This window comes from Maniola jurtina, chromosome 18, assembly GCF_905333055.1.
Source record: "Maniola jurtina chromosome 18, ilManJurt1.1, whole genome shotgun sequence".
In the NCBI taxonomy this organism is placed as follows: domain Eukaryota; kingdom Metazoa; phylum Arthropoda; class Insecta; order Lepidoptera; family Nymphalidae; genus Maniola; species Maniola jurtina.
The window spans coordinates 275084-302365 of NC_060046.1; the positions used below are offsets into that span (position 1 = coordinate 275084).

At 35.5% G+C, this 27282-nt stretch overlaps 1 protein-coding gene and 1 long non-coding RNA gene across 2 annotated transcripts in view; both read left to right on the top strand.

Annotated features, from left to right (window-relative positions):
- LOC123874214 (hemicentin-2-like) overlaps window positions 1–27282 on the top strand; it is a 233122-nt gene that overhangs the window by 112427 nt on the left and 93413 nt on the right. The window lies entirely within an intron of this gene.
- Window positions 9721–20374, top strand: LOC123874220. The gene is made up of 4 exons (XR_006797863.1): window positions 9721–9779; window positions 10332–10338; window positions 10496–10497; window positions 20362–20374. It is a non-coding gene; the product is annotated as an uncharacterized LOC123874220 (long non-coding RNA).

Sequence of the window (27282 nt, forward strand, 5' to 3'; positions counted from 1 at the left end):
TCTGCAATTCACATAATTAACTCACAACGTACACAGTTCTATGTTTATTCATATATCTAACGTATGAAATACGCGATGATAATAATTATATTCTCTGCATGCGGATATAGGATTTATTACAATCAAGGGAGAAAATTGCTTCTTATTGTGTGAAATATTGAGTAATATTTGGTTGACACTTTTTAAAACATAATTTCCCTTATTTAAATGCATAATTAGACATAAGTTACATGAATTCATTCAATGGTTGACAGTTTTTGGGTTGGATTTGGACGTTTTGTAGATGTTCGTTTATTAGATACACAGATTCAACGCCGATTCCACTCCAACTCGACTCACAGTAAACCATGGAATTGTGAGCTTTAATTATGATGCTTACGGTGGGATTTTCAACATTGAAGTGTCCGAACTTCTAGCTTGCTTCTAATGAAAACTTTGACTTTGAATATGCATAGTATTTCGTAAAATTATCACTAAAGAAGAGAATTTTCACGCTAAAGGTATTTTCTCTTTGGAAATTTTAATACCGTGATGAAAAATTCGGTGTTACGGTACCTCCATTACTTAAATTACCTCGAAGTTCAGGCTCTATAGCGTTTATGCAAATCCTGGGGGAGGAACATCTGTTGCCAACTATCGCTGTGAATATTTTAAGGGAAAATGGCGCGGTGAGGATTGAGTTTGTGTGATGGCAACACTGATAGTGGACTCTGAGTTGAAAATCGGTAGAAGTTATTATACCTGTAAACTAGACTGTTAAAGTAAAGTTAACTTGTACCTTTAAAACGAACCTTATGAGTTTATTTTACTTGCTGGGCATTAAGTGCTGAGGTGGGAGATAGATATTTATATACATCCCACCTGCATCATCAGAGATGCTCAATGGTGCCCTAACCATCTATTGTCATCCAAACTACACATGCAATGAGTTTGCAAAGTTTCAACTCAATCGAATTTTAACCAGACTGAGGTGCATTTGGAACCCTCGTAGCTTGGGGTAGTTCACGTAATTAATTATCATCTTTCAAATCTAAAAAATCGGACAAACAAAAGATGTACAATAGTACCTAGTAATGATTTTGATTTGATTTGATTTGAACATTATCTATTCATGTCGTCAACAGCTATCCCCGTTACATCAACGCATAACGAATAGCTAACCTTTAACGTTTAGGTACAATAAATAACAAGTTACTTACAACACTCCCAAGCCCCCTCTGTCGTTTGATGGTGAAGCGAAGGATAGCGCAGTGTAGCAGAGAAAGAGCCTGTGAGGGCCAACCCTTCGTCATTTCATAAAAGCTGAAATTTTTTCTACGCATTGTCTCCAACACAGGGAGCGACAATCAATGCATGGCGTGAATTCTAATACTGTTTCGAATAAAATATTAAAAAAAATAATTATACATTCACGAAAGATTTTATACGTCTTTGTTACCTGTTATCTCCCAAAGCTACCATGATCCAAACTTCATAGTCTCTGATTGTTCCTCCCTCTGTTGGGGGCGCAGAGAAACTTTCAGCTTTTGTAAAATAACGAATGTCTGGTCCTCACGAGCTCTTAGTCTGGCTTTAATCGTTCGTAAAACTTCTTTAGCGGAAAGTGTCCTTGCTCACAAATACCACTTATAGGGAAGTTATTTTGTGACTCGATAAGGACTCGCGCAGACCACGGAATTTCGATCGGCTGTAAGTTTAATCTGAGGTCTTGGGTTTTTAAATAGAAATCGAACAAAAGAGGCGTACCTAAAGTGATTACTGACCCTTGACATTTGCAGCAGCTAGTAAGGGAAAAAACTGTGTTAAGTGTCAAAGTGTCTGACAAGTGATAACCACGTCGGAAGGTTTCCAACTAAACATACATATAAAGAGAAGAACAGTAACAGAAGAACTCCCATTGCCAGCTTTTCCAGAACTTGATAATAATTATTGATGAACCCTATGTTGAAATCTAATGGGCAGATCGCCGAAGGGCATTTCCACAATCTGCATATATTTATGTGTGAATAAAAGATCTGGCACAATGGGTAGTTGACGTACACTAGGCGGTGGGATGTGACAGTGGATTGTGGATTTGGTTACTCCTTTGAGTCTAAGTCCTATGTAAGTGATTATTATCGCCTGATTAGAAGTATGTCGTCTGCGAGTGGTCTTACATTGAATTTATTTTGTGAGCGGCTCATAAATAAAACTAGGGGAGGGTTGGAGGAAATTGTAAGTAACTGGTGAAAACGGAGCGTAGTTGTACATGGTGGCCACTCTCGGAGTTTCCGAGTGCCTCGTGAACGACGGACGGACAGAACTAATGTGTATATATAAATCTTCCTGTCTCGAGATTCCGTATTGTACGTTGGATATTAGTGTAATGGTCCGTAGACTATTGAAATTAGGCTTTCGTATATGTTATTTTATGGAATAATTTATTGATGTTTACCTATTTACGGAGATTCATTTAGTTAATTTTTATTATTCAAGATAGGCTTGCGGTTGATCATGCCTCAACCTTGTTAATCACCTCTTAGAAAGAAAAGGTTTTAGGTCACTGTCCACCGCACTGAGCAACTGTAGATTGAGAGACTTCATACACCTTTGACTGTATTATAGAGAACTCTCAGGTATACAGGATTTATCTCCATGCTTTCCTTCACCCTTTATGATTTTTAAATACATAATATGTAAACATTAAAAATTACATGACACACGTTAAAATCTTATGCTGTAGATAAAAATAGATAGATTATTATGTTAACAAATATGGTAAAACTAATATTTTATTTTCATGAAAGTACTTATTCGCTTTCTTTTTATGTTATGTATTGTACCTATGGTCTGTACGAAATAAAATTATAATTGAACACGAAAAAAAGTAACGAAAAATCTCAATTTAATTTAAAAGGTCTTATAAAATATTCTTCAACCGTTCGTTAGCACTACAAAAAAACAAAAATAAAATAAATTCCACTGTATTTTAATAGAGTTGTGCCGTTTAAAGTACTCAATATAAATTTTATTCAGTTTCGATTAACAAAAGTCGTTTCCGAAAATTAACCAACGGAAAGCAATTACATTTACCGTTTTAAAAATACCATTCGACCAGATCCAACTGGAATGAAACTTGGGTAAAATAACAGATTTTGGCGTTACAGTTTGATTAAAGTTTGCTTACATTCCGAAAATAGCTTCCCCTGACTAAATTTATAGATGTCTGACTAAGATTTATTGCAGTGGCCACATTTTAGGCTTAGAATTGAAAACTGTTGGTGTTATTGTTAAACTAAATAATGTTTTGTATGAATTTTTAAGGTTTAATGCATGCAATTACATGTCTTGTTTCATAATTTTAATAAAATCCCATTTTAGAAATAAGTAGAATCGGTACCATGAGTCGATATGAAAAGTAGGCGAAATATTTTTTTGTATATTATTCCCCTAAATACAATATTATGCAAAACCGAGCTATTAAATTATTCCATGAAGATCCAATCTTTGCGTGCCTCTCTTCCAGACAGCCAGAAAACGAACAAATGGCCAGTGGGAGTTGGTGTTTATAATAAATCTAAATACTAATAGTGTAAAATAGGTTAGTTTCGAAACAAGTAGGTAAAGTGTGACTTAGGCGTTAAACCACAAGATTCATGTACGGCCATGAACGACACTCCAATGTCATGGAAGCCCTAAGTAATCCGGCAATCTATAAGAAACATATAACCCATTACACTTAAGCCTTTCAGCCATATCTTCCGACGCGAGATGGTATAAATTACCCTTGTCCTACATCCCTTATAAATATGTAATGGTGACATAAGTCCGGGCCTCTTTCAATTTTGATATAATGTTCGGACCTATATAAATTCGTTACTCCGTTTCGGGGGATTCATATTATTATTATAATATTTTGAAAATTGTGACTTGGTCAGTTATTTTGTTCATAAAAAAATCGAACTTTTCATGTTATTCAGTTGCTTGGTCATGAAAAAAGGTTTCCCTACAATCAAAGATTGGATAAATGTATTAAAAGAGCGTGGGTTTGGCCCGTTCCAGCTATGCGAGGGACAATAATAATTAGGTACTTACCTATCACTACCATAACTCATATTATAAATGCGAAAGTGTGTTTGTTTATTGGTTTGTCTGTTTATCACGACGCAACGATACAACGCATCGACGTGATTCTTGCCTGGGTATAGTTAAAGACCTAAAAAGTGACATAGGCTACTTTTTATCCCGGAAATAAATTCCCACGGGATTTTTAAAAACCTAAATCCACGCGTTCGAAGTCTTGGGTATCAGGTAGTAGTTTAATAAATACCTAGTTGCCTCACTAAACTTGTAATGCAAGCGATGTGCAGGTGAACTGTCAAAGGTGAGAGGGCAATCCCAGTTTTGCGCCGTTCTCCTACTTACTCCCACTCGCTTGAACATTCCTCTTTTGCTAAAAATACGTAGTTGCCTCACTTGGAATGCAAGCGACAGTAAAACGTCTCTTTACCGTGTGCAGATGAACTGTCAAAGGCGAGAGAGCAATCCAAGCTTTGCGCGAACGTTTCTTCCACTAAGGCCTCATTTACACGAGAGCTTTTTTAACGTCCGTTAAAACAGATAGACGTCCAAATAGAACAGAATGAATTCCCAAGTATCTGTTCACACGTAAAACGTGACGTGTGAACATATACTTTGGAATACATTTGTTCCATTTGGACGCTTTTTTAACGGACGATAAAAAGCTCTAGTGTTCTTTTCTTTTGCGGAAGCCCACCCTTTGCACTTTTTTCGTACGCACACTTAGCACAAGCTTTACGCTTAGTTGGAGGGGAAAGGGCAATGTTAGACATGATTAAAATGACTAATAAAAAAACTTCATTGCCGGTACACTACTGAGCACGGGTCTCCTCTCAGAATGAGAAGGGTTTATAGGTCATAAACTGCCACGCTGGCCCATGGAAGATTCGCAGACCACACACGTTTGAAAGTATTATGGAGAAATCTGAGGCATATAGGTTTCCTCACGATATTTTCCTTCACCGTTACAGCAAGTGGTATAAATTTGATTACTTAAAATGCACATAACTCTAAAAGGTTGTGGAGGTACGTGCCCGGTATCGAACCCCTGACCTTCCCAAAAGAAGGCAGGACATGTTAACCACAAAACTATAACCGCGTGGTAAAAGAAAGTACACTTATCGCAAAATTAATTATATAAATGTTTTCAAACGATTTTCCGCTCGCCGAATCACAAAAACCGCAAAAACGTAACTAAAACCAACCGCAATTATTAAATGCTATATTATAGCTCGTTCCAAAACGTTGAATCACAACAGCTAATGAGCGGATCGCAGCCAATAACAGCAATAACATCAATAACATTAAAACATGCCGCTCTGATAGTTTCTAGTTTAATGGTGTATGAAATTCTGTGTGGTTTAGAATATTGATGTTTATTCAATCAATTGAATGGCTCAAAGGATACTAGGTGTGCTCAAAAAGTGCACAAATGCACTCTTGCGTCCGTCCGTTTGTCTTCATACATCGCTATGACCGAAACCTGTCTGTAAAATAACTTTAAAAAAACTTTATTCAAGTAATAGCTTTTTTAGTGTATTAAAAAGGACTGAAATTTACACGAAAACTATGATAGGTAAACCTTTTAACAAGGCTCTCTCCGTCACTCGTTTCATACAATCGTAGTTCCAATTTCATTTGAATACTAAGCAACCAAAGTCTATGAAATTTTGCAGGGTGGAACGTCTGATTTGATTTCGAGACACATCCGAGATATTCTCACGAATGACGGAGGGAACTCGGATGACGAAAGAGCTAGCTAGCTTCCATACAAATAGTTATATGCCTTCAGTGCGTAATCACCCCTAAAAGTTATATTGTAGTGGAACAGAAACACAAACTCACATAGACACATACCTACCTACATGAAGCCTGAAAGCACGGTAATATTTAGATAATATTACCGTGCTGAAAGTATTACACTTGTATTTTTGGGCTGTCATGTAAATAATATAATAGTAGGTAGGTAGGTACTTATATACGAATGTGATTACTGCAATAATTCGAAAGTATTATTATCGTAATCAAAAAAGAGAACGTAATAAACGATATCGCACTCAGAGCAGCGCGGAAGCGGCGAAATGCAATTTGTAAACTCTGGTCCCCTTGACCCATATCCACAACACTCCCGCCGCATCAACCCTTGCTTGCTCCGACCTTCCGAAACTGACTTATTAGATGTTCTACTTGAATATAGTAACATAGTAGTTATAATAATACATTTCTAGTATCTACCAAAAGCGACCGACATATACGTAGCTCAAAGGATTAGCAAGCTGAAGGTGGCTGAAGTACCAATGGTTAGTTTGTCGCAAGCGGTTTGTCGTTACGGTACGATACCGTGAGGAAACCAAACGGGTATGGTATGGGTTTAATAAAAACTGACATACTTTTTCCAGGTTAGCCCACTTCCATCTTAAGCTTACCACCACATAAGATTGCGGTCAAGGGCTAACTTGTATCCGAATAAAAATAAAAATAAAACTATTTCATATTGTGTAGGTATTCCTGCAATATTTTTGTATTCTGAGGAAACTCGTCGCGAAACTCCACAACTGTGACTGTTGTTGCAGCTCTCAAAAATGTAATAACATTATGAAAAATCTGGTGCTCCGCCGCCGCCATTACCGGAATTACCTCAAAATTCGGATTTTACATCGTCTGATGCAAATCCTGGGACGAGAGCGCCATCTGCTGCCAACTAGCGTTGTGAATATTTTAAGAGACACATGTGGGGAGATTTTACCCGTGAGAGAGTTAAACTATAATGTCTCGGCCACATTAACGGCCAACAACGCGATGATCAACGGCGTTTCCCGTTAAACGTATATGTAGCCACGGTCAACGTACAACGGCACTCACAACGCCGTTTAACGTTAGACGTTTTTAACCCCTATTCAATTGGCATTAGACGTTAACTGTTCAAGTGTGGCCACTCAGTTTAACGTATTGGTTATCGCGATAAATATAGCGTTGTTGGGTATTGACGTAAACCTTAATGTAGCCACAACATAATGAAAAATCAGTCAGTGTTTCTTACCACCGTACAAGAAAGAACGCTTTTTTTTAATTTACTTTGAACGTAACTTTGAACCTACAATTTTTTTTGGAAATCCGTCATAAACCACAAACACAGATATGTCTTTCTGGAGCGTGGCTACAAAATTATATTGTGTTTGATTGGTTATACGTATATTCAAATGAGAACAAAACAACGTGTGTATGGAAAACGCCGGGAAGCGCGCTAGGGAAACTGCTCTCGGCAAACTAAAGACTAGTTTTTTCGTTGAATAGAATAGAATATATTTTTATTCAAATACACTCTTACAAGTGCTTTTGAATCGTCAAAATAATTTACTACAAATTCAATACATATCATTTCGTAGGTACCTACTCAAAATAACTGTTGTAACGAAACAAAGAATTTCTGAGAGCACAAATCAATTAGGCTTTACAAATAAAAAATATTTTCTTTTCATTCACTCCTAAACGAAATCCTTTGACGCTCATACGCTATAATAATAAATGAAGGCGTAAAATTCGAGATTTTTACGAGGTTCAGGGTGGCACTCCACCTAAGCTAGTTGGCTAAGACTGTAAAAGTTACTGCAAAATTTGTGGTTACATTCTATATAACAGCTAGTAGTTGTAGTAGTAGTTTCTAGTGAGTTGCGAAGTTTATTAGCAAGGCACTTAGACGTTGGGGTCCCAAAGTGCTGGAATGGGGACCACGCACCGGAAAGTGCAGCGTTGAAAGACCCCACAAAGAGGACGGACGATATCAAACGAGTCACAGGGAGGCGCTGGATTCGGGCAACGCAAGACCGTGGTGCGTTTAAGTCTCTACAAGAGAACTTTGTCCAACTGTGGACATCCATCAGTTAACGATGATGTTGTGTGAACTCAGTTCAATAAATAATAATAAATAAGCATTAGAGAAGAATCTGTAGTGGATGTAACAACAAATGACACTCACCAATTTGTGCCGCGCGATTTTATCGCTTCAGCGACAAAACGACAAATGTCGTCACGTTAGCTACCATTTATTTTAATCGTATCGCTTTTTTTAGTATCGCGTTTGTTGTAAAACATCGTTTAAACCCATGGGCTCGCCAGGGGAATGAAATCCATTGTACTGTTGTTATGGGGTACTCGGTAAGTACGTTGTTAAATCTGGGTACGAGATTACGGCCGCGTTTAATTTTTCTTTATTATTTTGGGATGAATACACGTTCGTGTATTTTTGGGGAGTGGCATTAGATGATATAATTTTTTGGAAAATGCTTTAAACAAAATCGAGTGAAAAATAAAATCTATTACATACATTCATACCGATAGATTTTATTTTACTCTACGGCTAGTGGCAGGTATATATGTTCCTTCGGCGTCCGTGTTTTCTGCCACGTATAACTTGAGTAGGTATTTTCAACATAAAAGAATATAGGTAAGCATTTCAAGGCAAAAGTATAGAGCTATTTTCTAGGCCAGCAAGGCTAATACCTAGTTGTTAAAAGTACGTAATGAGTTGTAATTACCTTAAAATAAACGGTGATTTATTCATTTACTCCCTTACTTAAGTAACCCTTTCGTTTCTACTGAAAAACATACCTTACAGTCCTTAGTGAGTAACCTTGACATTAACAGTGTTATCTAGGAAAATAAAGGGACCAAGATTTACACCCTCGTGCGTTGAGCAAATGTATGGCTTGCCGAGTTGATGAAGTATACAGATAATGTTATATAACTACCAGTTGTGAGGATTTAAAGCAGCATTTAATGAAACCCTCTTTCGCTGATGTCGGTTGCGTATTTTGGTCGCTTACTGAGCGAAAAAATCGGCCAAGTGTGAGCCAGACTCGCGCACCGAGGGTTCAGTACGCAGTCTGTCTGTCTGTCCGTATGTCCATCTGTTGTGTCTGTCAAGAAAACGTACGGATACTTCCCGTTGACGTAAAATTATGAAATTTGGCAGATAGGTAGGTCTTATAGCAAAAAATGTAAAAGAAAAAAACCGTGATTACATAAAAAAAAATGTGTTCATGATCAAACATTTAGTATTTTCAATTTTCAAAGTAAGATAACTATACCTAAGTGGGATAACATAAAGAAAGGACTTTACCTGTCATTCTAAAACAGATTTTTATTTATTTATCTGCATAATAGTTTTTGATTTATCGTGCGAAATGTCGAAAATATACCTGAGTACGGAACCCTCAGTGCGCGAGTCTGACTCGTACTTGGTCGGTTTCTGTAACTCTGGTTCTCCTACGGATCTCCCTATTTCTGATTTGACCACTCCAAGCATAGCTCTTTCCATCGCCCACTGAGTGACTCGGAGATTTCCTATGTATTTAAGTTATACGTGGCTTACTTAAGTAATTCAAATATTGTTATCGCTACCCTAAGTTGTGTATCCATCACCGAGAAAGTCCTTCAACAATATGTAACATTAACGAGTTAAGTATATGAATTCCAATTTCCACGAAATGTGGAAAAGTGGGTGACCTTAATGCGTACAGAAATAGAAAAGTTTCATTTTGTAGGTCGACCTTATTTTGGTTGTATACCAGCTTTTTCTCGCTGCTTTCTAGATTTAGGTTTTTTAAAGATTAAGAATATCTTAAAATAAGGATTTGGATAAATACCAAATGGGGGTCTACATTTCTTACCGGCTCTTCTCAGTAGAATCTGTATTCCGAACTGGTAGTAGAGTCACAGACGTTCTCAGAACTGGGCGCGTTTGGAACCCTCGTAGCTTTCATGCAGCGCGCCCAGACAAGTTGACAAGACTTAAGGGTATTATATAAATAGCTATAAGAGTTATATTGCTAAAATAAATTTAAAAAAACGATTTGATTTGATTAAAGTCTGAGCTAAGCAAACTGTGATATTCCAACTTTATGTCAACTGCATTCTCATGAATAAAAAACAATCACAAGCCTCTAAGATATTTCACGAGTACAATATTTGTCAGACCTTTAAAGTTGTTCGTCTGCGCTAGGACTTAAACCTAGGTACTTTTATTATTAAATCCTAAAAAGGCAGATTTTTTAACATCATTCTAACAAGTATCAAAATTTCATTATGGTCCTAGTTCAATTTGTTGAGCGTAAAACTTAAGCCGGCGATTTATTTCGTGGCCGCGAGTTCATTCCGCCTCCTTTCTCGAAAATGTTCAAAATAAACAAACTTAATCCGAGTTTATTGCCCGACTCGCATTTTTCTTTTTACTAAGAGCCGTAAACGTTTTAATTAGAGAGACCATTTCACAGGTAGCATGTGAAAAATCACGTGAAAAGCTTTTTCATATGTAACACTGCTACTTCACTTAAGTAGCCTGTAAAACATCACGAAACAAAATTCACCAAGTTTGACAATTATTACTATTCGTAGTTTACTATCACCCGATTAAGTAAAGTCATCGATTCGAGCTTAGAAGTTAAGAAAAAGAAAAACGTCTAATGAAAAAAGTACGTGCAAAAATTCACTTTTCGTGCAAAAACCACGTGTGAAACGTCAGTGTTATTGATCTTGATCATAATAATAATATTCCTAGTTAGATTATTGTAGAAACTGATTGTAAGTACAAAGATTGAAAGATCACTTTCGGTGAAAATTCCTCTGTGAAATCACTGTGAAAAAAAATATTCACCAAATGAAAATGATCTTAAAGTAGCATTCATGCCCATCTCTAGTTTTAATCCGATTCATTTACGTGTATCACGGAAGGAATTTAAAGTGAAGTTTTAGTTGGACGGCTCGTTAAGTTAAATAATGTTGTTTTGGAAACGACAGGCGAATAAGAAAAATATTATTTTCATGACAGGTAAACGTTAATTAGCGAATTCCATGAATTAAACTACGAGACAGCTGCCGCACTTTTTTCTTTTGTTGGTTTATTTGTTTGAATTCCTTGCATAATGAACATAAATTCATTCAGATTGAAATCGGTTAAGTATAGAACTAGAGAAATAAATATCTTCATAATACTTAATAACTAATAGTCATAATAGGGAGAGAGCTAAAGAGAGACCTTCTCTAGTTTACAAAAGCAGAAAGTTTATCTGCGTATTGTCCCCAACACAGGGAAGAACGATCAGCGACTATGAAGTTTGCATCATGGTGCTTTTGGGAGATAACAGGTAAAAAAGGTCTTAATTTTTTTTACGTCAAAGTGTAAAGTGATTTTGTTTTTCTTTTTTCTTCGGAATAGTATTAGCTTAGAATAAAACCCAGAGTATTAGAAATCACGTTATCCATTACCAGACTGTATCGTGGCCACTCCTTGTCAGTCACCCTTTTAAAAGGGTGTTGCCACAATACTAAGAACCAATACATAGATAAACATTCAGTTTTTTTATAAAATAACGAAGGTCTAGACCATAAGATTAAGAGCCAGCGAGGGCCAGACCTTCGTTATTTTAGAAAAGCTCAAAGTTTCTCTGCGTAGGTATTGTCCCCAATTTCATAGCATGTTGCGAAATCCACATGGGCTACTATCGTCGGTATGATAATAAAGGTGTACTTACCTATTACGTTCAGTAAAATCTGCTTTCCAAACCGATGATAGTCTAGTAATAATCTTATAAATATTTTTGAATTTTGTACTTGCCTAATAATATATTACCAAGCGATAGCTATTTAGGACCGCGGCTCTAACCTTTCGGAGTTATGTGTGCTTTATTAAGTAAGCATTTTAATAACACTTGCTTTAACAGTGAAGGTATTATCGTGAGGAAACCTGCAAACCTCAGAGTTCTCCATAATGTTATCAAAGGTGTGTGAAGTCTGCTAATCCGCGCTTGGCCAGCGTGGTATGCTACGGCCACACCAGAGATCCATGCTCAGTAATGAGACGGGGAGATCGCTTGATGATGATCAAGTAAGTATCTCTGAAACTGTATATCAATGAGATTTATACAGTATTGCCACGAGATATTCAAGAGCTGTATAAACCAGAGCACCAACTGCCAAATATCTCCACATTGAGTATGCGCATAACTTTACCTGCTATATGAGATCTTCTTTATAACTCCCATATCATATATTATTTATTCAGGGGAATATTTTAATTATATTTGACCTTTCTAGTGCACTGGTGCCCGCCCTGCTTGATAGCAGAAGGTCGTAGTTTTGATTCCATATTGAATTTTCGACGGCCTCCCTGGCGCAGGGGTAAGTGGGAGGTCCCGGGTTCGATATTCGGCAGGAGTTTGGAATTTTAAAATTTCTAAATCTCTGGTCTGCTCTGGTGGGAGGCTTCAGCCGTGGCTAGTTACCACCCTACCGACAAAGCCTTACCGCCAAGTGATTTAGCGTTCCGGTACGATGCCGTGTAAAAACCAAAGGAGTATGGATTTTATGAAAACTGCCATAACCCTTCGACGTTAGCCCGTTTCTATTTTAGACTGCATCATCACTTACCGCCAGGTGAGATTGCAGTCAAGGGCTAATTTATATCTGAATAAAAAAAATTGGTTGTCTATAAAGTCGGTTTACTGACGATAGTTGAACGTGACAACAAAGGCCGATTGTGCTTCTTTGTCGCTCGTTCCACGCTCTCGCTTGCACTTCAAGCCTTACATGGAACGCCTCAGAGCGAGGTAACGCCGCATGAGTCATGTTTCTTCGTGTGTGCAGCCGGCTCTATCGAATTATAAGACGTTGTCACGTCAAAAATTAAAAAAAAATGCTTTGAGAAGTAACACTTCTTCGTCATGTTGGTTTGGCGGCTCTGCAGGGCTCTTCACTTTGACCGTTGCCGATCTAAATAATCGCCACCGTTCGACAGTTCTCATCCAATTCTAATTGCCGCCAGGAACAGCAGTGCAGCTTCTTGGCCGAGTTGTTAGACTGTTAGGCAGTGAAAACCTAGCATACAGACAGACAGACACACTTTCGCATTTATAATATCAGTATGGATACTATATCATGACACTAAAAACGGTAGGTAATATACAAACAATCTAATTAAACAAGTAAAGGAATCCTTAAAGAGTAAATAAATATGAATTAATATTATATACTTACTTCAAAATTTAATAGTATACGAGAGAAATAAACGTTGCTATAAGCGGAATGTTATGTCTACCATTTCATCGAGGAACCTCGCTACGATTTCGTACGTTACCAATTACCATGCCAGAACATTATTCATAGAAACTAAATAAACAGGAATAAGAGATATCTCAGCAAATCACTTTCGTAGCATATTCAATAACAGAGCAATCTTCTTGGAAACACTTATACAGCTATGTCCTGAATACCTCACTAGCTGTCGTTTTCAACAAGCTATCATAACAATGATCGGTATTTTATTATATCTTTTTTAGCAAGAAACAGTTAAAAATTATTTTGCTATAATCCGCCAACAGAAAAAATCTGTATGGTCAAACATGCAGTTACAAGCTAAGCACCGCTTACCTCCCCAACCAAGCAATAAAGCCAAGCTCCCAAGCAAGCACTGCCATACAGATTCCATACAGATTTTTTCTGTTGGCGGATTATAGCAAAATAATTTTTAACTGTTTCTTGCTAAACATGAACTTCCGCAAAGTAACGCCTGATTCTATCCAATATATCTTTTTTGTTATCATATAAAAAAAATAGATATTGCTTACCTACTAGACAATTTATTTTTTATGTGTAGGTCTAAAATGGTGATAATCAACAAGTGTAAATTAAAAATTTATAACACCCCGACACGTGAAGGTTACAGTAACTAGAAAAGAGCTGATAACTTTCAAACGGCTGAACTGATTTTCTTGGATTATAGCTAAGAACACTCTCTATCAAGCCACCTTTCAAACAAAAAAAACTAAATTAAAATCGGTTCATTAGTTTCGGATCTACGATGCCACAAACAGATACACAGATACACATATACACAGATATACACGTCAAACTTATAACACCCCTCTTCTTGGATCGGGGGTCAAAACGCCGGTAATCGCAGTTTCAGCGTACTTATACGTAAAGGTTAGTGTTAGAATCACATTTAGCTGTTACTAAGCTATGATAAATCTTGTCTTCAGTGATAGATGATAGTACTCGTATAGGTCACGTTTAGGCTTAGAGACAGTTTTTCGCACCAATGTAATTAATCAAAAGAAGGGATCAACCAACTATAACTTCTTCTTGTATTATCTTTTACATAAAGTAGGTAAATATAAATCATATAATGGGCGAATCATGGCCACCAAAACGAAACAAAATGTCTGCAGAACGTTTATACAATAGTAAGTACTTTTGGGTAAGGTCTGACGAAATCACAAACACAATCTTTATGATAAATTATTACACTTTTATTTCATATTTAAATTTATTAACTTTTACATTTGTGTCAAATAAATGTTGTTCCTCTTACGTTAGTATATTTTTGAATGTCGTCGTTTTAAAACCACTCTTACAGGTAACCTCTCCACGTTTATTAGCCACTCCCCTTTTTATCTTATCGTTATCGGCCAATCCAAATTGTACAATGAATAAACTTAGTGACTAATATACAAATCATCAAGCTCGTTTCACAAATCATCTAAGTAATAAAGATGTTTTCATCTTATATATTGATTACAAATATTATCCTTTATTATGCTACAATTCATCAACTAAAAACTATAAGAATTTTATATACAGTACGTTTATCGATCAGATGTTGAACAACTTCAGCCAATCAATGACGCCTTCTAATATGATGTTATGATTTGAGTGGCGCCAACTATGTTTTATAGATAATTAATATGGGCCAAGCTTACAGCTCGGCCATCCTGTTTTAAGCGAGTCTCATCGCTTTTAAAAAAAAATTAAAACTTAAGTAACATGTAAACTTCACAACCAAAATGACAAAGACTTAGTTCAACAAAACAAAAAAAAATTAAGATAGTAATTAATTAAATTAATATTCTTGCTAACTTAACTAGAAGGAATATACAGTTTTATTGATACATTGGTATTGATTATGATTGCAACTTAATTTTAGAGCACTCGCAGCACCCCTTTCCATCCGATATAATTAGAAAATAGCAGATAAACTCAATTCAATTCCAAACTATTTACCCTCGCAACTTTACCTGCCAGTCTACAGTAGCACTCAAATTTAGCCTTTAATCTAAAATTCATTTTTCTGTTCTCTTCCGCTAATATTAAAATAAAAAGATGCAGACACTCTAAATTTATAAATAATTTTTCAAAAATCATAAAGATATCAAAAATTGCGAGACCAGTAGCAACTAAAGGAGGCCTCAATTTAATCAAAGAAGGTAGGTATATGCATAAAGTCCGAAGCATCAATTATAACTCACAAGCCAATATTTTACAGGAACACTCAATAGAGATTTGGGGATGAGCATGTAAAACTAATTACTAAAAACTACTTTAAAGGGTTTCAAGTATCTCAAAATAAATTGTTAAAAGTTCTGTTCCAACTAGACTCTCCTTCCCACTAAAGAATTATATAAGAAAACTGATGAACTATATTATATAAGTCAATTATACAAATTCAAAATATGTCTATTTGTTAGGAAAATACTATTAAAGTCCGTACATACACGCATCACTTTAAAGCTAAATCTCATAAATATCGTACACAAAACGAACATACCTATTATGCTACAATTACATAAAGCTAGGACTAATTATGGTATGTAAACTACCTAGCTCTACTACATAATGTACTTGCCGAAACTCATACTGGAGGAAAAATCTTTTACAAAGTTTAAAGTTTAATCAAACAGTGTCAAACACCATAGATATCTTAGCTAGATGTAGGTATAGTTTGTTAACGAATATAACGTGTTTTGACTTTTTATATTATTGTATAGTCACCATACCTTTAAAGATTATGTTTTCTTCTATATTTATATTTAGAATCGGGAGCGATTCTTAATATGAATATGTGTAAGTGAACTTCTTGTCCTTTTGATAAAATAAACTCTCTAAACTTAAAGTTAATCGCCGCCAGTTCTCGATTTAAATCACAAAACATTTTCATACACTTTCAACGCAATAGTTTTACGCACATATTTTCTTCTTCCCTTCTTATTGGAAAATCGCGGATTCCGAGCCTTGGCGCGTCTCTCTTCTACCGGGATACATATGTGATTGTCCTTATTTCCCTCCAGATCCAAATTTTTAATGACCCTTATCCTAGGGTTCTTTCCCTCCAGATCCAAATTTTTAATGACCCTTATCCTAGGGTCTACCTCCTTCCTCCTATAGGACTTTTTGTCCATAGCCCGTAACCTCGGGGCTTTCCTTCCTTGGGACTTTGTGTCCCTGACCCATACCTAGTTTTGGGTCTTTCTTTTCCTCATTTATTCATTTCCAACATCCTTGGATCCTGCAAACATAAAACACTTTGAGTAGACCGTTCATTTAATTTTGTTTCATAAGCATCCATCATAATACAATCCGACCTAAGAGAAGTAATTTTACTTGGTAACCTAGAAAACCTATTATCATTATTATAATTTAGTTTTCTCCAGTTCCGTACCCCTCGAAGGGTGCCTACGAGACCCTATTTTCTAAACCTCTGCTCTCCGTCCGTCTGCACGTGCGTCACGGCCTGAACCGTGAACGGCGTATCGTGAACCGTGATAGTTAGAGAGTTGAAAGGAACGTGATTACGGATGTATGAAAATCCTATGCCTGGTTGCTTCCAATTCAAACTTTTTCTTTTAATGCAGATTACGCTTCCCATATTTCTTACAATTACCTATTGTTTTTTTTTTTTTTTTTTTTTTTTTTTTCCTAGCAAAATCCACATTCTGAAGTACTAATGGACAATGTTAAACAAACGCCAGGGTACAGTAGTTGCGTCACTTGTGCCTCTTAACCATATAATATCTACATGCAAAAAGAATCTTTGATTTATAATTTCACATGATACTTATATATTTTATTTTAGCCATAATATGCACCATATGGCGTACTTTGTCGTTTCGAGTAACATAAGCAGAACTACCAAATTCGACCCTGGGAACGACACAGTCGCGACTCGCCGCCGAATGATACCTATTAGTTTATCATTAATTCCTTTTCATAGAGAAAAGCGATATCAACATAATAGCAGGAAAAAAAATGAAATAAATATTCCGTTCGATACATCTCTATTCTCTACGACATCAAGATCTCTATCACAAGCTGATCGATCATAAAGATTAGAAGAAAGTAGGTACCTTATACATTATTTTATATGTTAACCGTAATGACCCGCATCTGTTCGATTTTCCTTTATTCGTTTCGTAAAAGATTCGTCCTCGTACGTCCATCATCATCATCATCGTCATCTACATCGTCATCATCATAAGGTCACTGTTGAACATAAACCTTCCCTAGTAAGCACCACACGTACTGTCCTCAGCCTTCCTCATTCAACCCCTGGTTCCTATTGATACAAACCACTAAACCCCCCCCCCCATCAAATGTGTACCTATCTACATCCATCCATCATACCCAAATGCCGTGCTGGTTGATGTGATGAGCGACAAAGTGTTAACCTCTTCAATACGTCATGGAACTGTAGGAATAGCCATGGAAGACCTCCAAACCGAACGTTGATATTTTGTGTAAGTGGTCCCACGAGTCAAAAAAAAATATTCTTGTCCATAAAGGAACAAGCCACGATATAGATTCTTCTATCGGAACTTAAATATTCCAATCACTGCATGTATTCCAACTAATCAGTTTGCTACTGTATATTTGAAGTTGATAATAAATAAAAATGTTAGCTTAATTAAATTCCTATGATAATTCGATTTTTGGTGCATCAACCAGCTTCACCTATTATGTAAAATTAAATATATATATTTTTTTTAAATTACCGGCTGTACATTTTAAACTAACCTAATCAAAATATACTTTCTTACTAATAACTTAATCTTAAAAAATTTCCAGAGGATCCTTCCGCCTCAAATTAACTCAATGATAAAAATGAACAGGAAACTTTAAATGTTGTAAAATCCAGCCAATGCTTCGTACCTCGCCTTATTAATCCAATAGGTACTTCTTTGGATTTTGTCAAAACAAAATACTTTTACTTGTTGAGTGTATAATAAATAAATAATGTAATAAATCAATTAACTGTTAAAGCTAATAACTTTTACAGAAAGCGAACCTCATGATATCTCTTATGAGTTTTAAGCGTAAAATTACCACGCCGAAAACAAAACATGAGCTGACAGTATTCTTATTTGATATACATAATCCAGTAATACTATATCTATCTACATAATTCGTAAATATGTATGTATAGTTTGTAAGTTACTATTTCACTTTATGCTGTTTCAATGCTTTAAGTTATTATTTTTTATCTTTGTCTCATTTTTTTAGTTTAGCCTCATTCTATTTTTAAACTTACTATTTCGCTATAATATTTACAAGTAACCTCATCGAAGACTACACGGTCTTCTGATAACCCAACAAGCATTTATCCAACAGCTATCGCTTTCACCCGAACGGAGGTTCCCTGAAATATACTGAGATAACAATACCTAGTTGACACATGGATGTACAAGAGCGGCAACAAGCTATGACCCCCTCTAGTCATAACTATATCTTTATGATTGTAACATTTCAAACAGTGAAAGTATGTATAAACGATTTCGTCCATAGGACATGCGCTCTAAAGAATGTTAATATAATTATCAGCAACTAAAAGCTTGAAGAAACTAATAGGTACAACTTGTCTTTGAAGTATGAAAATATGCACATTTATCAAGTATACCAGTTCATCAAACATTAAAGTACGCATTTATAAAATGATAACTCACTTATTAATCAAGATAACTACCTGTTTATCAAACCTACCCTACCAAATATAAATAACTACTCACCAAATGTAATACTTTATAACTTAAGTAAAAATATGAAACAAATGTGCATCAACCACATACATACACTCTTCAAATTCATCCATTTATCAAAATGTTATATAATATAACCATTCACCAAATCCATTATATACTTTGTTCATTAAATAGCTTAGTCAAACTTTACTCCACTTGCCACGATTGCAAATTTTCCAAAATAGTCAGCCGCAAACATTGCAGCTCATCTCACTTGATAATGCATCCCTCCCTCAGAAAAACAGGCATTAGGAATGTCTTTCCAAGACGCGCGAGAGACAGCCACCGTGGCTTTTCGCGAGATTTAATCCAAATTGAACTAATGCCTAAATAAATGTTTTAATTAGAGGGCGATTGCTTTTGCAACCTCTAACCGTCCAATCAAACACCGAAAGTATTCAATAATCCGAGACGTAAATAAAAAACCCGTCAGAACACCGTATTTATAAAAACAGAGACAAGAAAAAGATTCCTCCTCGCAATGAGATCGCGTGACATCCAACAAGTGAATTATCGACTTTATTACACAACTTATCCTCAACATGTTTTACATCATTTCCTACAATTGAAATCTTTCTATTTTAAATACCCTAACTACAACTTCATAATCCAACCAAAAATCACACTAGATTTATCCCTCGGTCCCACATCTTTAATGCTTTTTTTTTCTGTTTCGGTAACTAAAACAAAAAAAATATATATATACTCATGTTATAAAACGTTGTCAAAGCTTTCCTGAACGCGCTAAATAAGCAAAAACATAAAATCAGGCGAAATGCCAGACCAGCCGAAAAACCTTCAATGCTTAATCAGCCTAAAAAAAAAATTATGATCACTATTCATATTATCATGAGATACTACCGGCGCTCCTAAGCGAAATTTATAAGGCACCGCATTTCGATTTTATCAAACAGACTGATCAATTTCGAGAGCACAACAAACGTGGTTTCCTGAGAGTTTCGTTAACTAAATGCATATCGAAACTGAACTATCGCGAAGCGAGTCAAGCGAGCGTGAAAATTTTTTTAAATATATTTCTGGGATAATGTCATGCCACAAACGCGAGCGTAGTGCAAAGATATTTGCCTAAAATTTCTTTCGTACAACAAAGAAAATAGTATTTTGGTAGTAGGTACTTATAATCGCGCCCTGCCCTAAGGGCAGTACTGTAGGTATATTACCATTAAAAAAAAACTTACTCTAATTTTAATAGAACATTTGCCAGGAATTTAACCCGCCAAGCGATGTTAATCCAATAAAAACAAAATCATATTGCATTTAAATGCGGCCGTACACAGTTAATTGCGTGAATACAGGTAAAAAAAAAAAAAAACCCCGCTGCCCATATACTATACCTACCTGCTACTCGTAGTACTCAAATTATTGTGCCAGTATTAAAAGTAAATTAGCTGTTATCTAGCGTGGTAGACTACGGCCTAAACCCTTCTCATTCTGTGAGGAGACACTTGTTGCTCAGTAGTGGGCCGGCCATGGGTTGTTCATGGTGAGCTGTTATCAGCAAAGTTATGTTTGAAACTCAAACATTACGCGTTTCAAGTGGTAAAAATAGATAAATGAAAACATTTCTCCTCACTTTTGTAAAAAAAAAACACTTATTTATGCACCCCGTATTTTAAAACTATCTGACTACCTACCTACCATAATTTTAAATTTAGTTAAAGAATAACCAGATAAGATAAACCTACTTTTACACCCATTTTAGGATTTATATTTCTCAAAATGCTCAATTTATTAACCCTGGTCACTATTACTTTATTACAACGGATCACCTTCATTTTTATCAATTAACATTTTATATCCCCAATCACTTAGTAACCATTACAAGTAGAGACGGATTATTTCACTGGCAGGCGTAAAACGAAAAGCTATTTCATGTAACTTTTTCTACCTTATCCCAAAGCGGTTTACAAAAAATAATAATTTCACAAAACAACATTCAAGATGCCCAATGAGTGCTGTGTGATAATATCGCGTCACTGTGTGCTAGAAAAAGGAAAACATCTATCTATACAATGAGTGCAGCAAACGATTGAACCTAAATCCAGAACCTACCTTCCGTAAAACAAAACCACTATGTGAAAATAAATCCCTATCGTAACTCTTAACCAAACTAATTCGGCACACGATTACAAGTGTGAAGATTGAAATACCACGTTCCGTGAGATATTCACCTGTGAAATCATTTAATGAGAAATAAAACCCCGGCAGGACATAGTAGATACATCCTGAAAACTATTTAAAAGTAACAATAACGCCCATCATTAAGTAAACCACACTTTTTATATTGTTTAACACTATGTTCACTATCTATTCCATTGTACCCACGATACAGGATAACCTAGTGCGGGTACCACCACACAGACACAGGAAAATTGTACAAGACTGTATTTTGTAAATAAACATTTTTCATTTTTCATTGTAAAATAAGCCTTCTAAATACCTCAATGTTATTTAAACCACAATTTGAAGGTCGATCGCATTTGTATAACCAATATACAAGATGAATTATAAACATGTGGGTAATTCTAGGTATCATAACGTTATATAATTTCCATTCCAACTCGGAGCAAAGCTTTCTAACAAAATGATAACTAAATGTAGAACAAACAAAACGAAAACCCACACAAATAAAAAAAAAATTACCATTAATAGGTATCAATAAAAATAAAATCATGGAAAGATCCTACCCGTTTATCCAGAAATCCTTTGATGCCATGACTAGGTACTTTGATATATTGAGGCCCAAATATTGGCCTTGTGCTCCAAAATGTCTGTGGTCTACTAGACCTCCACTTCTTTCTCGTTCCTCTGTATATTTCCACTTGTTTCTCTGAGTCGTGAGCGTGACAAGAAAATATTATATTTTCTTGATATCCCACTTCTGACCTTTTGGGTAAGGTCTGACGAAATCACAAACACAATCTTTATGATAAATTATTACACTTTTATTTCATATTTAAATTTATTAACTTTTACATTTGTGTCAAATAAATGTTGTTCCTCTTACGTTAGTATATTTTTGAATGTCGTCGTTTTAAAACCACTCTTACAGGTAACCTCTCCACGTTTATTAGCCACTCCCCTTTTTATCTTATCGTTATCGGCCAATCCAAATTGTACAATGAATAAACTTAGTGACTAATATACAAATCATCAAGCTCGTTTCACAAATCATCTAAGTAATAAAGATGTTTTCATCTTATATATTGATTACAAATATTATCCTTTATTATGCTACAATTCATCAACTAAAAACTATAAGAATTTTATATACAGTACGTTTATCGATCAGATGTTGAACAACTTCAGCCAATCAATGACGCCTTCTAATATGATGTTATGATTTGAGTGGCGCCAACTATGTTTTATAGATAATTAATATGGGCCAAGCTTACAGTACCTACTATGATTATAGATACTTACAAATTTTCTACAAATTTGTTTTTTTCGTTTCGGTGGCCATGATTTTATTAACCCCCGACCCAAAAAGAGGGGTGTTATAAGTTTGACGTGTGTATCTGTGTATCTGTGTGTCTGTGTATCTGTGTATCTGTGTATCTGTCTGTGGCATCGTAGCGCCTAAACGAATGAACCGATTTTAATTTAGTTTTTTTTGTTTGAAAGGTGGCTTGATCGAGAGTGTTCTTAGCTATAATCCAAAAAAATTGGTTCAGCCGTTTAAGAGTTATGAGCTATTTTCTAGTTTTCTTGTAGAAAAGAAGGTTAGATAACCCTTAGGTTCATAATATTCAAGTGTCAATTGACAAATGATAAGCTGTCAAGATGGACGTTGCCTAGATATACATAGTTATTTATTTGAAAATGATTTGTCGGGGGTGTTGAAATTTTTTAATTTACACTTGTAATACTAGCTAATTCCTGCCAAACATGATTCTAAGTCAACGGGAAGCACCCTATAGGTTTTCTTGACAGACACGTCGACAGTCGGACAGACAGACAGACAACAAAGGGAACCTATAAGGGTTCCTCTTTTCCATTTGATGTACGGAACCCTAAAAATAATTAATTAATAAGTCGACAACGGCACTTAGTTAATTTCGCATTAATTAGAAGAGTATTGTAGTCCTGAGACGGCGAGAGGACGAGAGGGAAAGGGCCGGGAGGGACGGGCTCTGAATGTCTATTAGGAGGCGAGGTTAAGCCTAAAGCACTAAAAACAAATTTGTGGCGCTTGAAGGCTATTATTACATAACAAATAGTAAATAGTTATTTCCCATTACTTTAAAAACCTTTAGGAAAATGATAGTTGTTGCTCACTACACATATCAAATTAACAATAATATTATAACGGTCAGGAAACAAATTCCATGTTAAAAGTGTCACTTTTCGTAGACGACCTAGTATATAGCTTATGACGGTTTTTGTGATTGGGGATCCCATTTTTGTTAACAAAGATAAATGTTTTCTCACATAGAGCTTTTTGGCAACTGAGCCTCAAGATTCTAAATCAAGTAATTTATCAATAAGCAGATAGGGACTCCAAAAGACCTTTGATGTTTCAAAAGAGATCGTACAAAATCTTTTTGAGAAACACATAATGAGTTTGAAGACATAAAAAAAACATATTGCGAAGACTTAGATGTATCAAAAAACTTCTTACATGTGACTTTGATACAAGGTCAAGAATAAACAGATCTTTTTATGAACTTATTGCTTGGTACTGGCATTTAAAGTTATCCAGACGTACCTATTATGAACAAGATAAAGATCAAAACTAAAACCTACGCTGAAATATACCTACCTAGTAAAATTGTTTTTCTTTCGCTTCGCTTAATGTTTTAATCATCTATCATATTAATCTATCATATTATATTAATATTATAATAATCTATCATATTATTTTAGGGTTCCGTATTTCCACATAAAAAAGGAACCCTTATAGGTTCACTTCGTTGACTGTCGGTGTGCCTGTCTATCTGTCTGTGAAGACCCGTCAAGGGAATCAAAACTTATATCTACGGTATTTCTCGTTAACCTAGAATCATGGGCAAGCAGCGATGTCTTATAGCACAAGTAAAGGGAAAAATCCGAAAACTGTGAATACACTGTGGTTACATATTCTAAGTATGTATGTATGCGATTTGGATTTGTATTCGTTACTGAGGATATTTTTTAATAAATCAATAAATCACAAAAAAATTAAAAGTGTTATTTCTTGTACGATGGTACGGGACCCTTCGTGGGTGAGTCCAACTTGTACTTGACCAATTTTATTTTAATTTATAAATTATAGACTAGCGCTTGGCTACAATCAGACCTGCTGGCAACTGATGATGCAGCCTTGGATGTAACGTGCTTGGATAGAAAATGCTTAATTCACTCTTGATTTGAGGTCCCAGGCATAAGTTACAAACATATTGACAATTTATTTGCTATTGGCATTTTGTAATTTAGTGAATATTTGTAAAAGCTGAAATTCCTGATATTTTCTTGCGAGATCACAAAAAAGAGTAGGTATAATATAAGATGATGAAAGGAAATATAATTTGAAGACGCCTATGTAGAAATAAGACTTTGTATTGATAAAACTCAGAAAGAAGTATTTTATTTATGAATATTTTTATATTTCCACAGTATTAGCACTCACCAAATTATAATACCTACTTCATATTCCACAAGGAAGGTGATTGATGATGTATACCCAGGTCACTCGGAGCTTAGGGACAGTTTTTTTGGCCCCACTATATATATAATCAATCAAAACAAGGGATGAGTCCTTTACCATCGCAAGTTTTCTGGTCCATATAATATCGTCGCTGAAATTGCGCTATGTGGAAAATCACAAGTTTTCAGGAGACAACTTATTTTTTTTGAAAAAATATTCTTTACTTTTAAAGCACAATAACATAGCTAAAAAGATTATATTCTTTTGAACCAACACACATACTAAAACGAGTTTCTACACGTACACAGTTTTTAAAACCAAACAAAATGTCATCAAAATCGAAAATCCTAAAAAAATACATAGCGGATTTTGCATGCGCAGCGACGAATGTGAAATAGGATTATTTCTTAGGGTATCGTACTTAAAGGGTGCCAACGGGTTACGGGACCCTAATACTACGACTCCGCTGGCCGTCCGTCCGTCTGTAATAGGTAGAGAGTTAAAATTTCCAGTGTGTGTATTTATATTGCCTCTCTAACAAGAAATAATAAAAACCAACATGGTTAATTCCAAAATAGTCAGGTTCAGCTTTAAAATAAGGACTAAAATCGTACTTTTGACAAGATATTTGACACAAAGTTAAAATAGCGCGTGAGAAGTCATTATACCATTATACATAATAATATTTACGCTGTATTTGTTACATTATGCAGCAAATTCTAGTTGCAACGAGGTATAATATTTTGTCTATAACGTACAATAATCCAATCAACACAATTCTGCTACACGCCAACTGGTCTAACAACAAAAATTAGGAGGGATAAACGTTAAAACGTCCGTTGCAGCGCCGCGGGCGGTCGGCCGTTATATCCCATTATTTCCCATTATCGCACGGCGAGCTTTCCTAAATGAAATAAATTCATATCCAGCATATGCAACACACACGCCAACAACATAATTATCTGCACAATGTCAAAGCCAAACCCCGAAAATTACTGACTAAGTATATTTAAATCTTAATCTATACTCTATACTAATAAATAAAATTGGAGTGTCTGTCTGTAATTTCCAAATAACTACCGCATATTAAGGTCATATGGTTATTTGAACGATATTATAATAGAATCACACGTTTTTGAAATTTTTGTCTGTCTGTCTGTCTGTTTGAAAAGGCTAATCTTCGGACCGGCTGGACCGATTTTGACGGGGTTTTCACATACAAGTAGAGGATTGACCAGGGTGTAACATAGGCTACTTTTTTAACCAACTTTCAAAAAGGGAGTTGTGTTTTTCTACCTATGTACACCAAAATCTCCGAGATTTCTGAACCGATTTGCGTCATTTCTTTTTTAATCGATAGAGGAACTTTGCGACATTGTTTCATAAAAAATTTGGATTCCAACTCCTCAATCCTGATGCTGCAGGGGATCTGACCAATCCACGCGGGCGAAGCTGCGGGCATCAGCTAGTATATTATAAAATTCAAACTAAGTATATCTAAATCTTAATATACAAAAGGAATATGTGACTGACTGACTGTTTGAATGAGTGACTGATCTGTCAACGCACAGCTCAAACTATACTGGATGGATCGAACAATTTGGCATGCAGATATTATGACTTAGTGGAGGTGTGCCCAAAGTTGCCACCTTAAAGAGTTTAAAAAAAACGTATCAAACGATTGATTTTCCAAAAGAATATACCTACTGCTAGGGAAAAAGTTGATTAAATTTTATGATACCTATGTGAAATTTAAATTCTTGCAATTTTAAATATAAGCATATGCGTAAATTACGGCACCTTGTAAAAAACCGGCCAAGTGCGAGTCCGACTCGCGCACTGAGGGTTCCGTACTCGGGTATTTTTTTCAACATTTTATACGATAAATTAAAAACTATTATGCATAAAACTAAATAAAACTCTGTTTTAGAATGTACAGGTAAAGCCCTTTCATAATATGATACCCCACTTGATATAGTTATCTTACTTTGAAAATTTGAAACATATTTTTTTTTTAATGATGTGACCACAAATTCCCGGTTTTCAGATTTATTCCAGTACTGTTCTCTTTTTTTCCTGTACTTGTACTACAAGACCTACCTACCTGCCAAATTTCATGATTCTAGGTCAAAGGGAAGTACCCTATAGGTTTCTTGACAGACACGACGGACAGACAGACAACAAAGTGATCCTCTAAGGGTTCCGTTTTTCCTTTTGAGGTATGGAACCCTAAAAAGATGCAATCGCAAAATCAAAATTGCCCCAAAAAACACTGTAATTTTTTATTTTATTCATATGATAAACATAATAAGACACTGCAGTACAGTTTTAACATTAAATTGTTAGTCAAAAGTAGGCACTAGTAGTAGCTACGCGACATTTTGAGTAAAGCGTACGTGAATTGATTCAGTCGGATTTAACGTTTTAATGCCCCAATTAATGGATAAGGATCGTTAATATTAATTCGCCGATGCAATCTGTTTGATGGCGTAATGCGTCGATAAATAATCCGGAATTACCTGACATCTATAATACTTAATTAGTATGGTGCGAATTAAAAAATTTTACGCGACCTCTACAAATTATATGTTCTTATAATAAAACTGATAAAACTGTAACTGGGCTATATTATCTGTACATTAAATGTTAAAACTGAAAATTCTAATCGGAGGAAGCATTTTCATCCCAAACAGCATTTTTTGGGTTCCAGAGAAAAAAGGAACCCTTATTGTT